Below are 15,651 nucleotides of genomic sequence, written 5' to 3' on the forward strand. Positions count from 1 at the left end.
AGAGGACTGGTCCTGTATCCACCAGTTCTAGGCTTTGGGGAGACATGCAGGTCAGGCCTAGATGAGAGAACAGTGAGGGAAAGAAAAAAGCTAGGTGTGTGTGTGGGGGGGGGGGGGGTTTATCCCTGCTCCCTTTTCTGTCTTTTCTTTCTCCACAATGAAGACTTTCCACAGTCTGTTTTTAAAGTATGTAAGTATGTTCTGTGGAGTACTGGGGAAACAGTGCAGGGATTAGGGTGCAATGCTTCATACACACCTGATCACCAGCACTAAAGGGCCTTTCAAGCATCACCAGGTCCTGATGGTCCCAACACCATTTGGCCCAAGCAGCACCACATCCTTGGGCTTTTGCCCTAAACTACTAGCCACTTGCCTGAATTACCCAAGGAGTGACCCCGATTCCTCAGAGCAGAGTACTGCTCAGGAGGCCAAAAGTGTGTGTGTGTGTGTGTGTGTGAGAGAGAGAGAGAGAGAGAGACAGAGACAGAGACAGAGAGAGACAGAGAGACAGAGAGAGAAAGAGAGAGAGCAGGAGGGGGGACAGAGTATATATGTCAGAGAGAAAGAGAGAGTGTGAATGAAAGGGAGATAAAAGAGAGATTCTATGTGTAAGAGAGAGAATGAGGGAAAGAGAGATAATATGCCTGTGAGGGAGAGATAGCGAGGGGGAGAGAGATAATGTGTGTCTGAGACTGGGAACAAGAAAAGGTGATGAAATCAAAACAAAATAGACAAGTCAGCACAACCTGGATTCTGCATCCCTTCCTGATGGTGGTAGAAGGGCAGAGAGCGTAAAGGAAAGGAGAGAACACAGCACACAACAAATATTTTGCTCCCGTCTGAGAAGAATCTCCCAGCTGCCTCAAACATTAGCACTGTGTCACAGCATCTCCTGTCACCCCACCTGTGCACAGAGCTAGCCCGCAGGCCACAGGCCAGTCTGGAAATGTACTGACAAGGTTCTTTAAACTTTGCTTCTCAGAGGAGCTGAAAGGAGCCATTCACGAAGTCTGCTGGGAATGCTCTAAGGGAGTCTGGGTGGTCCCCAAGTGAGTACCATGGAGGGAGGCTGTGTACACACGGGGTGGGTCTGGAAGAGGTGGACCCCGCCGCCCCCCTGGAGATAGACTTTTCATTGGGTAGGCACTGATGAGTCAGGCCGCTGTGTTTTATGATCCCCAAATCCTATTCACAACTTTTCCTGAGCAAATAGGGGAAGGGGCTTTAGAAAGGGATTTCCTGGACCCTGATGAGAAGAGACTTCAGGGCCTGGGAAACAGGTCAAAGGCTGGAGCACATGTTTTGCTTGCAGGAGGCAGGGCTTTAACCCCCTGGCAACCCCTAAACACAGAGCTGGGAGTAGCTCCTGAGCACTGTTGGGTGGGCTTCCAAATAGTGTTAAACAAATGAACACATGACAAGGGTTCTGCCATGGTCACAGAAATGGTGACAATTCCACAGCAAACCAGCAGTTGAGTACCCTGGGGGTGGGGACCAAGATTACACCCCCCAGATGTGTCCAGAGGCTGCAGGCACTTTGGGCCTTAAAGGACCCTCTTGCTTCTGCTGTATGTTTCTTAAGGGGAAGAAGCAGAGAGATGCTACAGAGCTCTGGGCAGCAGCACTGAGGGGAGGAGTGCATGGTGAACCCACCCTGCGCTGGGGAGGGAGAGGAAAGATTAGTGATTACTCTGGAGTTCTAAGTCAGGGCATTTATTTATACCCACCCTCTTGCTTGTTCTTCCTCTTTATTTACTCTGGTTGAGAACCCTGTCCCCGCTCTTAGAGTTTCCCCGAGATAGATTCCTTTGGAGCCAATGGGGACTGTTCTCTCTCTCTCTCTCTCTCTCTCTCTCTCTCTCTCTCTCTCTCTCTCTCTCTCTCTCTCTCTCTCTCTCTCTCTCTCTCTCTCTCTCTCTCTCTCTCTCTCTCTCTCTCTCTCTCTCTCTCTCTCTCTCTCACACACACACACACACACACACACACACACAAAAGAAACTCAGCTGCATAAATAGAATATTTGTGAAGAGGCTCCCACTTGCAATTGAAGGAAAAGGGTGCAACCTCCTGTGGGAGACCCCCCGACCCGCGGGGGTGTGGAAATGAAGGTTGCTAGTCATTCGCGGGTTTGCCCGAGCAGAACCGACCTGTAAAGAAAAACTTGAGAAGTTAGTAAAAAGGGCCCTCAAGACAATGCATGCTGTTCAAAAAGGGATTTATTGTCGGGGGGAATCAGCTTTTAAGGGCTGAAATACGTCAGAGGGTGTTACAAGTTTTCCACCAATTACAACTGTGAGCACTCATTAGCATAAGCTGGGGGCAGGTAATAGGGAGGGGCAAAGAGGTAGACCTGAGCACATGTTTATACTAAGAGAGTTTATATAGAAAACACAAGATCCAAACAGAGTCCCACAAATTCCACTCAGCAAGCACAAATAAAACATCAGCTGTAATCCTAGTAACCTTTTGCTAACACAAAGACAAGTGGCTCTATATTTTTCTTTCTGGCTGGATGTATTGAGCTGCTTTGAATTACTTTAGTATTTGTCTATTTCCTTTGTTCTCAAGGCATGGGCGCCTTTGGTCACGTGGGTGACCAGATTAGGAATTACTGAGGTGTCCTATGTTCTAGGTTTCATTAGCTAGGCTCCCCACAAAAGGGTATGAGCAGCTGCAGGAAACTGAGAACTTTGACAGGCAGAAAGGGGGTGCGACAAGAGGGCAAGACTACTCCCTACAAGATTCCCTGCCTCTGGGGTACAAGAGGGTTGCTCAGCACGAAGTTTTGTGGTGCTAATGAGACTCTTCATTGTGAGCAGTCATTCCCACAATCCTGTTGGGCCCCCAGAGGCCTCGCTAGAGAGCCTTCCTGTCTTTCCTTCCTGCTCCGGAGTTACCTGTGACTAAATGGGGGCCCCTTGAGCCCCATGTCTGGAAGCTGGAATGCAGCTAGCAGAAGCCTCCTGCAGAGAGGGCACCCGGATAGAATAGAGTGGATAGGAACACAGCTCAGGAAAGCGAGACAGGAAGGGGCTCCTAGGGACTGGGCTGGAGGAACAAACTAAATAGCCAGAGAGGACCCAGAGGGCAGCCAAGAGCCAGAATAGAGGCCTTGTGAAGGTGGAGCAGCCCTCGCTGACTTCTGGGACAGGCTCCTACAGGGGAGCAAAGGCTGCACAAAGCCAGACATGCAGTCTGGGATGGTTGTCCTTGGACAATCAGGCAAGAAATCAACTTCTTGGGGCCAGAGAGATAGCATGGAGGTAAGGTGTTTGCCTTGCATGCAGGATAGTGGCTTGAATCCCAGCATCCCATACAGTTCCCTGAGCCTGCCAGGAGTGATTTCTGAATGTAGAGCCGGGGGTAACCGCTGCCGGTGTAACCCAAAAACCAAAAAAAAAAAAAAAAAAAAAAAATTGTGGTGGGCCAGAGAGATAGCATGGATGTAATGCGTTTGCCTTGCATGCAGAAGGACGGTGGTTCAAATCCTGACATCCCATATGGTCCCCCGAGCCTGCCAGGAGCAATTTCAGTGCATAGCGAAGCCTTGAGTGCTGCTCTGTATGACCCAAAAAACAAACAAAAAAAAGAAATGGGCTTCTAGTGACTACACCTTTCACAGGGGTACTGAGGTACCCTCAGGCCTAACCCAACTTCATTATAAAGGGGACATCTTGCAGCTTCCTCTGGTGTGTTTCTTCCCAGGGAGCTGAGTTACCCTGTCCCACCCACCTCAGCTTCCAATAACCTTCCATGGCTCAGTGTTCACACTGACAGCTGAAAACCACCATCCCTCTTGGTAGCTGTTTTTTGAGTCTGACCAGGAGGGGTGAGAGGGTCACTGTGAAGGAATCTAAGTCTAGTACTGGAGTTGACTCAGAGGACAGAGGGCACACCTGGCATAGGTTCAGTCCCCAGCAAATGACACCCCCTCAATTTCACATGGTGGGGTCTGGTGGTGTCCCCTCCACACCCTTAGGAAACAGAGCTCACCAAAACACATATTTTGTTTGTTTGTTTTTTTGGGGGGTCACACCCAGCACTGCTCAGAGGTTATTCCTGGCTCTACGCTAAAGAAATAGCTCCTGGCAGGCTCAGGGGACCATATGGGATGCCAGGATTTGAGCCACCGACCTTCTGCATGAAAGGCAAACGCCTTACCTCCATGCTATCTCTCCGGCCCACCAAAACATATTTTTAATTAAAAAAATTTTTTGTTGTTTTTTGGGCCACACCCGGTGGTGCTCAGGAGTTACTCCTGGCTCTGCACTCAGAAATCGCTCCTCTTGGGTCAGCTGCATGCAAGACAAAAAAAATTTTTATGGGATGCCGGAGATCAAACCTGGTTCAGCTGCAAGCAAGTAAAACACCCTACATGCTGCACTATCATTCCACCCTTTAATTTTTTTTCTTAATTTAAAGGCTGGAGAGAGTAATTATATCAAATGGATAAGTACTTTGTTGCATGCAGCCTATACAGATATAATCCCAGCATCCTGCATGGCCCCTGAGCCCCGTTGGGAATGATCCCTGGGCACAGAAATAGGAGTAAAGCCCTGAGCACTGCAGGCTGTGGCCCAAAACAAAACTTAAAAAGAAATTATTTTAGTGTTTAAGGGAATTAAATCTAGATAAGGTGAGACTCCAGGCAGGTGTGTGGAAGAATGAAATCCCCACAGGTAGCAGCTACCTGACTGGCTGTGCGCAGTTGGGGTATCCAGGTGGCCTTCGAAGAGGAAACAGGATAGAAAGGCCCAGCTGCCCTCTGAAGCCAGTGGCTGAGGGTCTTATAAGGCAGAAGAAGGGACAGAGTATAACTGGTATGGAAGGCTGGATATGAAATGGCCACTGGGTCTGGCCCACAGGAACCCTAGGAACCTGTCAGGGTGCAACAAGGCCTTTATTGCTGCCTTGAATGAGATATGGCAAGAGCCTTCTGCTGAGGAACATGTGCCAGGCCACAAGCTTCCTCCCTGGGGAGACAGAGCCTGACCAAAGGGCATCCAAGGGCCTGTGGTAAGGGACGCAGCCCAGACCCCGATCCTCACTGGGTCTACATAGACCTTGGCAGTCATGTGGTTACCAGGATGTGGGAGGCAGAGGAGAAGCAAAGAGTCGCAAAGTAAGGGGACATAGACCCCATGTGTTAGTATTTCTGAAAGCTTCACTTCATTCCTCCCTGTACTAAAGGCCCAGCAAAAACTATTGAAACCCACAGCATGTATTGTCAAGAAATCTAATCCATTCTGGAGAAAGGACCACCACAAAGAGGAGAGAGTAAGAGGCAGAGAAAGATAAAAATATATATATATGGTTATGGGGTGAGGGGTGAGGGCCTGAGCCTAGCGTAGGTGTCTAGTAACCAAGAAGAAACCCATTGAACCCAGGGAAGGTCAGGGGTCAGGCACCCTAGCTGCTGAGAATTTATGGATGAGCCAGCTACAAAAGGCTGCCATGGCCAAGCAGGCTGGCCTTGGTGAGGGGCTCTCCTGCCCTTGGGCCACTGGCTGTCAGATGTCAACTAGGAGAGTCTGGGGGTGAGCAGGGACTCTGGGGAAGCATCTTCTGTCCACTTCCTCCAGCCTTGGGAAAGTCTCCCTATGAGCCTGGCTGCTGCTGCATTACTACTTCGTAAGATGCATAAGCCCACTTTTCAAGGAATGTCTGCACCCTTCTTAAGAGATGTGTCTCTGTGGAGCACTCTTTGGGGGACACCAGAATTACTATAATGTTATATGAACCAATTTTTATGGAAGATCTGCAGAAAAATAATTTTCATTTAGAATAACATATTAGGCTTTTAAACAGATTATATAAGGAGCAACATAACCAATTACCTATTGCAGGCCATGAACTAGGGTGAATGGTAATAAAACCATAGTCCAAGTACACAGGACATGCTGCAAGGCAGCTAAAATATAGCATCAGACTATGGAGATTTGAATTCCAGAAGAGGCCAGAACAGTGCCACCCATTTGTCCTTTATTCTATTTTTCATTTTCCCTCATGGCTTTCTTGTTGGCCTCTCATGAAGTTTTGGATCAATCTTGTTTTGTCTTTTTTTTTTTTTTTTTTTTTTTTTTTTTTTTTTTTGGTTTTTGGTTTTTGGGCCACACCCGTTTGACGCTCAGGGGTTACTCCTGGCTATGCGCTCAGAAATCGCCCCTGGCTTGGGGGGACCATATGGGACGCCGGGGGATCGAACCGCGGTCCTTCCTTGGCTAGCGCTTGCAAGGCAGACACCTTACCTCCAGCGCCACCTACCCGGCCCCAATCTTGTTTTGTCTTAATGTTCACACTAACAAAGAGAGCATTTTTGTTTTTGCTAGAATTTCTTTGTAGAGAGGGATTCATTCGTTTTGCCTCTATAGATGTATATTTAGTTTGTTCCCAGTCTTTCTGTGAAATGGTTGTAAGTGGCCTCCTTTTCCCATGTTAGCAGGCTTCTCCTTTCTGAGATGTTGGGGGCTGTGGATGGTATCTCAGACAATTTTCAGGGATGACAGATGGGGGTTCTCCACTGGGGTGTGAGCTAGTTTCCCACTGTCTCTCCAGATTATCACACTGCTTAAACTTTGCAGTTTGGAAGGCAAAAATGATACCACAGTGTGGTTTGACTTTGCCTTTATTTTTTTTATTTTTTTATTTTTTTTTTGGTTTTTGGGTCTCACCCGGCTGTGCTCAGGGGTTACTCCTGGCTCCATGCTCAGAAATTGCTCCTGGCAAGCCCGGGGGACCATATGGGACGCCGGGATTCGAACCGATGACCTTCCGCATGAAAGGCAAATGCCTTACCTCCATGCTATCTCTCCGGCCCCTTTGCCTTTATTTTATGATGAATGAGGTTGAGTACCCTTTCTGTTTTTGTTTAAAAAAAATACTGTTCCTGGGGGCTGGAGAGATAGCACAGCGGGAGGGCATTTGCCTTGCAAGCAGCTGACCCAGGACCAAAGGTGGTCCGAATCCTGGCATCCCATATGGTCCCCCATGCCTGCCAGGAGCGATTTCTGAGCAGATAGCCAGGAGTAACCCCTGAGTGTAGCCAGGTGTGGCCCCAAAACCAAAATAAATAATCAAACAAATAAATGAATAATTGAATAATTAAATAAATCTTGTCCCAGGGGGCCAGAGAGATAGCACAGAGATAGCACAGAGATAGCACAGAGATAGCACAGAGATTTGCCTTACACCTGGCCGACCCAGGAAAGACGGTGGTTTGATTCCTGGCATCCTATATGGTCCCCTGAGCCTGCCAGGAGCAATTTCTGAGTGCAGAGCCAGGAGTAACCCCTGAGCGTTACCGGATGTGACCCAAAAACCAAAAGAAAAAATCCTGTTCCTTGATGGGATGACATTAAGCTTATTATACTCTGGTACTATACCTGCTGGCTCTGTGCTCAGGAGTGATCTCTGGCAGTTCTCTGGGAATCATGCTGGAGTGCCAGGGATTTGAACCACAAAGGTTGGCATGGTGCAAAGCAAGTGCCTTAACCCCTCTACTGACTCTCTGACCCTTGAGGATGAAATTTTTGGCTCTGTATAGGGATGCTTTTTCAGGGGATAAATGCTTCTGAACTCCTTGAAGCAAGACATGCTTAGCAGTTGGTCAATTAGGGTGATAATTCAAGTGGTCAACACTATTGACCAGCCCGCATTAGTAGAGGTGTTTGGACACTTAGATGTAATGTGTCAGAGACCTTTTGTAATCAAGGAGCAGCATTACTGGGGATAATACAGCAGGGAAGGTGTTTGCCTTGCTCACAGCTGACCGAGGTTCTATCCCCAGCACCCCTTTATGGTCCCCTGAGTACCACCAAGAATAATTCATGTCCACCAACCCACCACCACCCACCACCCACTCCACCATCACCACCACTTCTTACCACCACCACACCACAACCACCACCACCACTACCACCAAACCACCCACCCACCACTACCACCACAAAGAAAGACATAAATAATAAATAATAATAATAATAATAATAATAATAATAATAAAAAGAGTAATTCCTGAGTGCAGAGCCAGGAGTAACTCCTGAGGCATCACCAGTTTTTTATTAAAAAATAAAAAAAAAAGGGGGGGCCGGGCGGTGGCGCTGGAGGTAAGGTGCCTGCCTTGCCTGCGCTAGCCTAGGACGGACCGCGGTTCGATCCCCCGGCGTCCCATATGGTCCCCCAAGCCAGGAGCGACTTCTGAGCGCATAGCCAGGAGTAACCCCTGAGCGTCACCGGGTGTGGCCCAAAAACCAAAAAAAAAAAAAAAAAAAAAAAAAAAGGGACCGGGCGGTGGCGCTAGAGGTAAGGTGTCTGCCTTGCCAGTGCTAGCCTAGGACGGACGGCGGTTCGATCCCCTCGTGTCCCATATGGTCCCCCAAGCCAGGAGCGACTTCTGAGCGCATAGCCAGGAGTAACCCCTGAGCATCACCGGGGGTGGCCCAAAAACCAAAAAAAAAAAAAAAAAGGCAGCATTACAAAAGCTCTCCTAGAAGAACATTCTGAGCTGTCAGGATTCTAGAACTGAGTGAGCTAATGTGACTATGAAACAGCAATGCCAGGATCACAGCTAAGGGGTCACAGCTAAAGTAAGCTTGTGCAAAGGGAGCCAAAGAACAAATACCATCTCCTGTCCCCCATCCCTTCCTCTCCTCTCCTGGGCTCCACACTGGCAAAATTCCACAGCAGCCAGAGGCCCTGGAGCCCATTGTTCCCCCAATGGGGGCCACTTTGGAGCAGAGTGGATGCAAAATGGAGACTAGATTGAAGAAGCAACTGGAATGTAGCAGGACCCACTACCAGCCGACCACAATTCAGCTCTTAGGCCTCCATGCCAACCTCTCTGAGCTAAGCAGAGTAATCAAAGATCACAAGGTTGTCAATAGCCATCCATTCTAAAGCGACTTTTCTCTTGGGCTACAGGGTTGTCCTGAGCTGAAGCCAGTTGGCGCTGGATTAACCCAGTCATCCTATCTGTGACCTGGTTCCATCTAGCCGGGGTGGGATTGACCCGATCGCTGCCAGCAGCAGTGATTCTGCCATCAGATCTCCCCCACAAGAAGAGCAAGTCTCTGCTGGGTTGCCCAGAGACAAATTTTTAAAGAACATTTTTAGATAATCTGAGCATAGTGGGGTGATCTGAGGATTGGATCGAAAAGTTACAGAAATCTGGGGCTGGAGAGATAGTACAGTGGTAGGGCATCTGCCTTGCATGCAGCTGACCCAGGACGGACTGTGGTTCGAATCACAGCATCCCATATGGTCCCCTAAGCCTGCCGGAAGCGATTTCTGAGTGCGGAGTCAGGAGTAACCCCTGAGTGCTGTCAGGTGTGACCCACCACAAAAAAGTTACAGAAATCTGACCAAGGAACAGACAGCCCAGAGAAATATGAGGGTAGGCGCGGTTTATTTGCAAGTGAATTCATCCTAGCTATTGCTAACAAGGAGGGAGTCCTGAGTGTAGGTCTCTGGACCCTGGTACATGCTACACTGATTCCTGAGGTGGGAACAGTTTCCATTTAACAAAAACAGTGGTTGGTACAAACTGAGCAAGGCTTGGAAGAGATTCTCTTCCTGAGTTCAGGGAGGCCAGGCAGCGGGAGTGGGCAGAAAGTGGTAGAGAAACCCAGGCGTCAGTCACCCAAGATAGATTCCCCAAGGCAATCTCCTGGGAATTGGGTGAATTAAAAGCCAACACCTACAGGCACCCCAGCCATGGCCTGGAGAGATAGTACAGCAAATAGGGTGCCTGCCTTGCACACAGCCAACCTGGGTTTGATCCCTGACAGTCTGTATGGTACCCCAAGGAATTCCAGAGTGCAGAGCTAGAGTAACCCTGAGCACCATCACTTGTGACCCAAAAATCAAAGTCAACACCTATTTTGCAAAGGAGACCAGCCTCTTAAACTACAAGTCTCCAGAAAGGGTAAATAACTGAATGTAAGGATTTGTGGGGAAAAAAAACCTTTAAAATCTATTGGGTCTGGAGAGAGAGTTCATAGGATAAGGCATTTGCTTCACATATGGCTGAAGCCGTGACAGTGATTCAAACCTGAGAACCAACAGGCGTGGCAAAAAAAATTTTTTTATTTTTTTAGAAAAGTAAATTTCTTGAGCTAGAAAGTGCAGAAGATGCAGCATTTACCTTGAGTGTGGCCTCTTTGACCAAGCCCGGTTCTGTTCTTGGGCACAGCACATGATACGTATATTGATTAACATCAGGGGCCACTCCTGAGCACTGCCAAGTATGCTCCAGAACAAAAATCATATAAATAGGGGGCCAGAGAGATAGTACAGCAGGTCTGGCATTTGCTTTGCACATAGCGCATCAGAGTTCAATCCCCAGAGTTCCAAATGATCCCCAGAGTCCACCATCAGAGATTCCTGAGTACAGACCCAGAAGTAACCTCTGAGCAATGCCAGGTGTGGCCCAAAAACAAAACAAAATAAAAAAGCATTTTATGATTCATTACCAGTGTTTTGCATACCTATTTTATACTCCTCTTTACTCAGAGTCACATGTAGATGTTTCAGAAAGGGGTTGGTTGGGCCGGAGAGATAGCATGGGAGGTAAGGCGTTTGCCTTTCATGCAGGAGGTCATCGGTTCGAATCCCGGCGTCCCATATGGTCCCCCGTGCCTGCCAGGAACAATTTCTGAGCCTGGAGCCAGGAATAATCCCTGAGCACTGCCGGGTGTGACCCAAAAACCACCAAAAAAAAAAAAAAAAAAAGAAAGGGGTTGGTTGCGGGTGGCAAAAACCTAAGAAACCCTGACTCAGAAGTAAAGCACACACTTTTCTCCGACTCCTCAGACAGCCCCTCATGAGCCATGACTTTTGAGTGATGAGCTAGTCTCCATAAACCCAATGTTGGCTCCTTTGACAGAGCAGCATGATGTTACCTCTCTGAGATGGTCTTGTAGTGTGGACACCCAGCACCTAGCAGTTCTCATGAATGCTAACTAACAGAATCCTCATCCAGGTTTTATCCCTTGGCAGTTCATGTGAGCAGATAGTAATTAAATAAACATAAGACAATTTCCAGACAAAGACAAAAATATTTTGACACGTGGCATGAGGCAAACTGAAAATGAGTGAACTGGAAGTGTAAAAGTGGATTTTAAATGCTCCCACTTGGGCCCGGAGAGATAGCACAGCGGTGTTTGCCTTGCAAGCAGCTGATCCAGAACCTAAGGTGGTTGGTTCGAATCCCGGTGTCCCATATGGTCCCCCGTGCCTGCCAGGAGCTATTTCTGAGCAGACAGCCAGGAGTAACCCCTGAGCAACGCTGGGTGTGGCCCCCCCCCAAAAAAAAAAAAAAACCAAAAAAATCTAATGCTCACACTTTATTAGAAATTCAGGCCTCTGACTGGCCTTTAACTCTCCCTTCTAGAGACTCTCTAAGTCTCCAGATTCCAGAACCAAGGATGCCAATGAAAATCATTTTGAAAAAGAACATTACACTGTTGGAATTTGCACTGTAAAATGCATCTCACTCTTGCTTCCTCTTGCTGTTACTGTGACCCCAGTGCCATTGTCTATGTAACAAGACCAGGTTTTTCTGGGATTTTTTTTTTTTTTGCCTTTATATGCATATAATATGCATGGTTTTTTTTTTGAAGGGTACTCCCAAAAGAGATATAAGTCTCTTAGAGTTCAGGGTTCTACACACTGTTGGTGATTGAATTCATGACCTTCTCAATGCCAGGCATGCGCTACAGAGCCGTGAGGTGCTGCTTCAATATTTCATGATTGTATTTGGTTATAAAATTTAAGACAGAGTTTCTGGAAACTACCAGCTTGCTGCCCCTTAGTTATCCCTTAGATCTGAATTGCAGTTGGATATTCCAGTGGAATTGTTAAAGGAATCAGATGCCCTTAACCAAGAAATCTCGAACAAGATATGTATTTTTGTTTATTTATTTTTGTTTTGGTCTCCCATGCAGTGCTGAGGAGACCTTGAGTTTGTATGTTCAGGCCATGTGGTGCCAGGCATTCCCCAGACTACACCTGTGTTGCTCTTTGAGCACCACATAGTACTGAGGAATCAAAGCCAGGTAAAGTCATCTGCCTTAACCCCTCTGCTACCTTTCTAGCCCTAGCAAGGTGCAGTGGGATTTTTTTTTTGGGGGGGCCACACATGACAATGCTCCAGGGTTATCACTTACTGCATTCAGGAATCGCTCCTAGCAGGGATCAAACCTGGGGTTGACCACATGCAAGGCAAAGCCACACCTGTTGCAATATCACTCTAATCCAAGGTGTAATTTATATTTTTTGTTTTTGTTTTTGTTTTTTTTTTGGAGGGGGTTACACCTGGCGACGCTCAGGGCTTACTTTTGGCTCTGTGCTCAGAAATCGCTCCTGGCAGGCTTGGGGGACCATATGTGATGCCGGATTCAAACCACTATCTATCCTATGTTGGCTACGTGCAAGGCAGACGCCCTACCGCTGTGCTATCTCTCCGGCCCCAAGGTGTAGTTTTTAAACAAAACCCTAGATTAAATTTTAGAGGATTTGTCTGCTATCCCTGCCAATGATCCAATACATAGACTTTCTAAGCTCAATATCTTTATCCCAAAAAAGGTGCACTATAAAGACTAATTTGGGCCCGGAGAGATAGCACAGCGGCGTTTGCCTTGCAAGCAGCCGATCCAGGACCAAAGGTGGTTGGTTCGAATCCCGGTGTCCAATATGGTCCCCCATGCCTGCCAGGAGCTATTTCTGAGCAGACAGCCAGGAGTAACTCCTGAGCACTGCTGGGTGTGGCCCAAAAACCAAAAAAAAAAAAAAAAAAAAAAGAATAATTAACTCATATGCTTTCTAAGAAGACCAAATCAAAGATGTAACATGTTCTTTGTAAACTGAGAAGTAAGAGACAGCGTCCTAGTCCTTTGTGAGCTGGTCACTGTGGCGGTCAGTTCCATTTATTGATAAGAAAGAACAGAAAGTGGAAACCAAGTTGGCCTCTCAGCCTCATGCTGCCCTTATGAAGGACTAAAGACCCAAGAAGTCCCCTAGATCCACTTTCATCATTCAAGAAGCATCTCAGGACTGTGAGGTCTAGCCACAGATGCAGATGGGATGGAATGGGTGAAGGATGGGGAAATGATCCTCTCAGAAGCACCGAGATGCTCTTCTGTTCTGGGGGTGGGGGGTGGCGGCCAGGGGAAAGAAAGCTGGACCCCAGAAGCACACCACTGATTTGTGTGTGGGTGCAGGGGGCCCAGGGAATAGGGAAGTAATGGCTGACCCTCCTCTCTAAAGACACACAAACGCCGCACAAACATATACTCACAAACACAGAAACATGTAGAACCAAACCCTAACACAGAAACAAACTTCAGCACACATAAATACACAAACATCGACTCATAGATGCATACAAACACAGATAGACACAAGCCCTCAGTCAGAAACACAGACTCACAAAAACAAACATAGGCTCACAGGTACACACACAGGCACAGATAATGACACACATAAAGACAAAACTCTGGGGCCGGAGAGATAGCATGGAGGTAAGGCATTTGCCTTGCATGCAGAAGGATGTTCGAATCCCAGCATCCCATATGGTCCCCCGAGCCTGTCAGGAGCGATTTCTGAGCATAGAGCCAGGAGTAACTCCTGAAAGCTGCCGGGTGTGACCCAAAAAATGAACAAACAAACAAACAAAGACAAAACCCTGACATAAGCATGCATACACAAACCCTTACATAAACATAGTCTCACAGATATATAAACTCTGACCAGACACAGACGCACAGATACACACAGAAATCCTGACAAACACCCCCCAACATACACACACACATAGTTTTGCTGCTGCCTGAGGACAAACTCACTTCTGTTCCCTCCACAGAACTTACTCATTATCCCATGACTGGCAGCCTGGGAAGTGTGTCCTTGAGCATTCTGACCTTAGGGAGCATGAAGGCCTCCCCCATGCTTGTGCAGTTTCTGTGGAAAAGGAGGACACTCAGGGACTGAAGAAGGGGCAGGCTTCTGTACTTCAGGGCTCAAATTCAAACCCTAAGATCCATTTTATCCACTTTCTATTCCTGTGTGTTGACAGGGTCAAATTTAAGTACTTTTGCAAATTTTCTGGAAAAATCTAAAAAAAAAATTTAGAAGTGGGTCCAGAGCGGGTAGGTATATTCAATCAACCCGGGTTCGATTCCTGGCATCCAACCCCATATGGTCTCCTAAGCCTGCCAGGAATAGTTTCTGAACATGAGCCACGAGTAACCCCTGAGTGTCAAAAGGTGTGGCCCAACAAACAATACACATGCGTATGTGCACATGCGTGCACGCGCGCGCGCGCGCGCGCGCACACACACACACACAATCAGAGAAGCATAAGCATCTCCAGATTCCCAAATGTAACATTCCGAGAAGCCCCAAGGTTAGAGGAGGAAGGAAAGGAGGGTGTCAGGACAAGGCAAATAGCTCAAAGACCTGAGGTGCACGCCTGACACGCTGGAGGTCCTACCTTCCCTCTTACTATAGGGTCCTCTGCCCATCACCAATGCAGCAGAACCCAAACACCAAGCATGGACATGCCTCGGTAATGAAATGCTACCAAGAGGCCAGAGTGATAGCACAGCAGTAAGACATTTGCCTTGCATGAGGCCAACACAAGATGGACCCCAGTTCAAATCCCAGCATCCTATATGGTCCCTCGAGCCTGCCAGGTGTTCCCCCCACAAAAAAAAAAAAAAAAAGAAAAAAAGAAAGAAAGAGAGAGAGAGAGAGAGAGAGAGAGAGAGAGAGAAAGAAAGAAAGAAAGAAAGAAAGAAAGAAAGAAAGAAAGAAAGAAAGAAAGAAAGAAAGAAAGAAAGAAAGAAAGAAAGAAAGAAAGAAAGAAAGAAAGAAAGAAAGAAAGAAAGAAAGAAAGAAAGAAAGAAAGAAGAAAAAGAAAGAAATGCTACCGGAAGTCGCCCTAGACCTCAGCATCCCTAGGGAGACCCTCCCCCCAAAATAGAAGGAGCATCTGTGACCCCAGGACAGCTGAGTGTCTAGGATGAACTGTTTTGTTTGATCAGACCAAGTGGTAGCGTATTGAATCCTCAGAAGACTGGAAGGTTGTGTCCTGTGCTGAACCTATGGTCCACACCAGGCACTGGGTAGGCTTCCTAAAGCCCCTATTAGATTCCCATCCCCCCATTCAGAGGCGCCTCAGCTCCTTCTTCTCCCAGCCCCTCCTCTTTCCTCTGCCAGAGCTTGAGAACTCACTGTCAATTCTCATCAAGCCACTTATTTTTGGCTTGTTTTGATTGTTTATGGACCAACCCCTGGAAGTGCTCATGACTGATTCCTGGTTCTGCACTTCTGGTGGGGCTCAGGGGACCATATGATGTGCCAGGGATAGAGTCCAGAGCAGCTGTGTGCAAGGCAAGTGCCCTGCCTACTCTGTTATCTCTCTGGCACCTCTGCTTTGGTTTATCGAGGACTCTGGCCCTGCAGGTCCTTTCTAAGATCTGAAAGGAGAAACATAGGACTTGGCTCTCCTGCTTCTCTATCAGCAGCACAGGGTCATGTGGAGATGTGGGTCACTGTGCCGTCATGGAGCTGTTGTGACAATAAAAATGGGTCAATGGGGCTCCTGTACAGTGCTGGCATATCTATAGTTCCGTCTGTCACCCTCCACTTGGC

At 47.6% G+C, this 15,651-nt stretch overlaps 1 protein-coding gene across 1 annotated transcript in view; it reads left to right on the plus strand.

Moving 5' to 3' along the window:
- CAPN2 (calpain 2) overlaps positions 1-15,651 on the plus strand; it is a 61,914-nt gene that overhangs the window by 19,649 nt on the left and 26,614 nt on the right. The gene's annotated exons all lie outside the window — the stretch shown is intronic.

This window comes from Suncus etruscus, chromosome 7, assembly GCF_024139225.1.
Source record: "Suncus etruscus isolate mSunEtr1 chromosome 7, mSunEtr1.pri.cur, whole genome shotgun sequence".
Taxonomy (NCBI): domain Eukaryota; kingdom Metazoa; phylum Chordata; class Mammalia; order Eulipotyphla; family Soricidae; genus Suncus; species Suncus etruscus.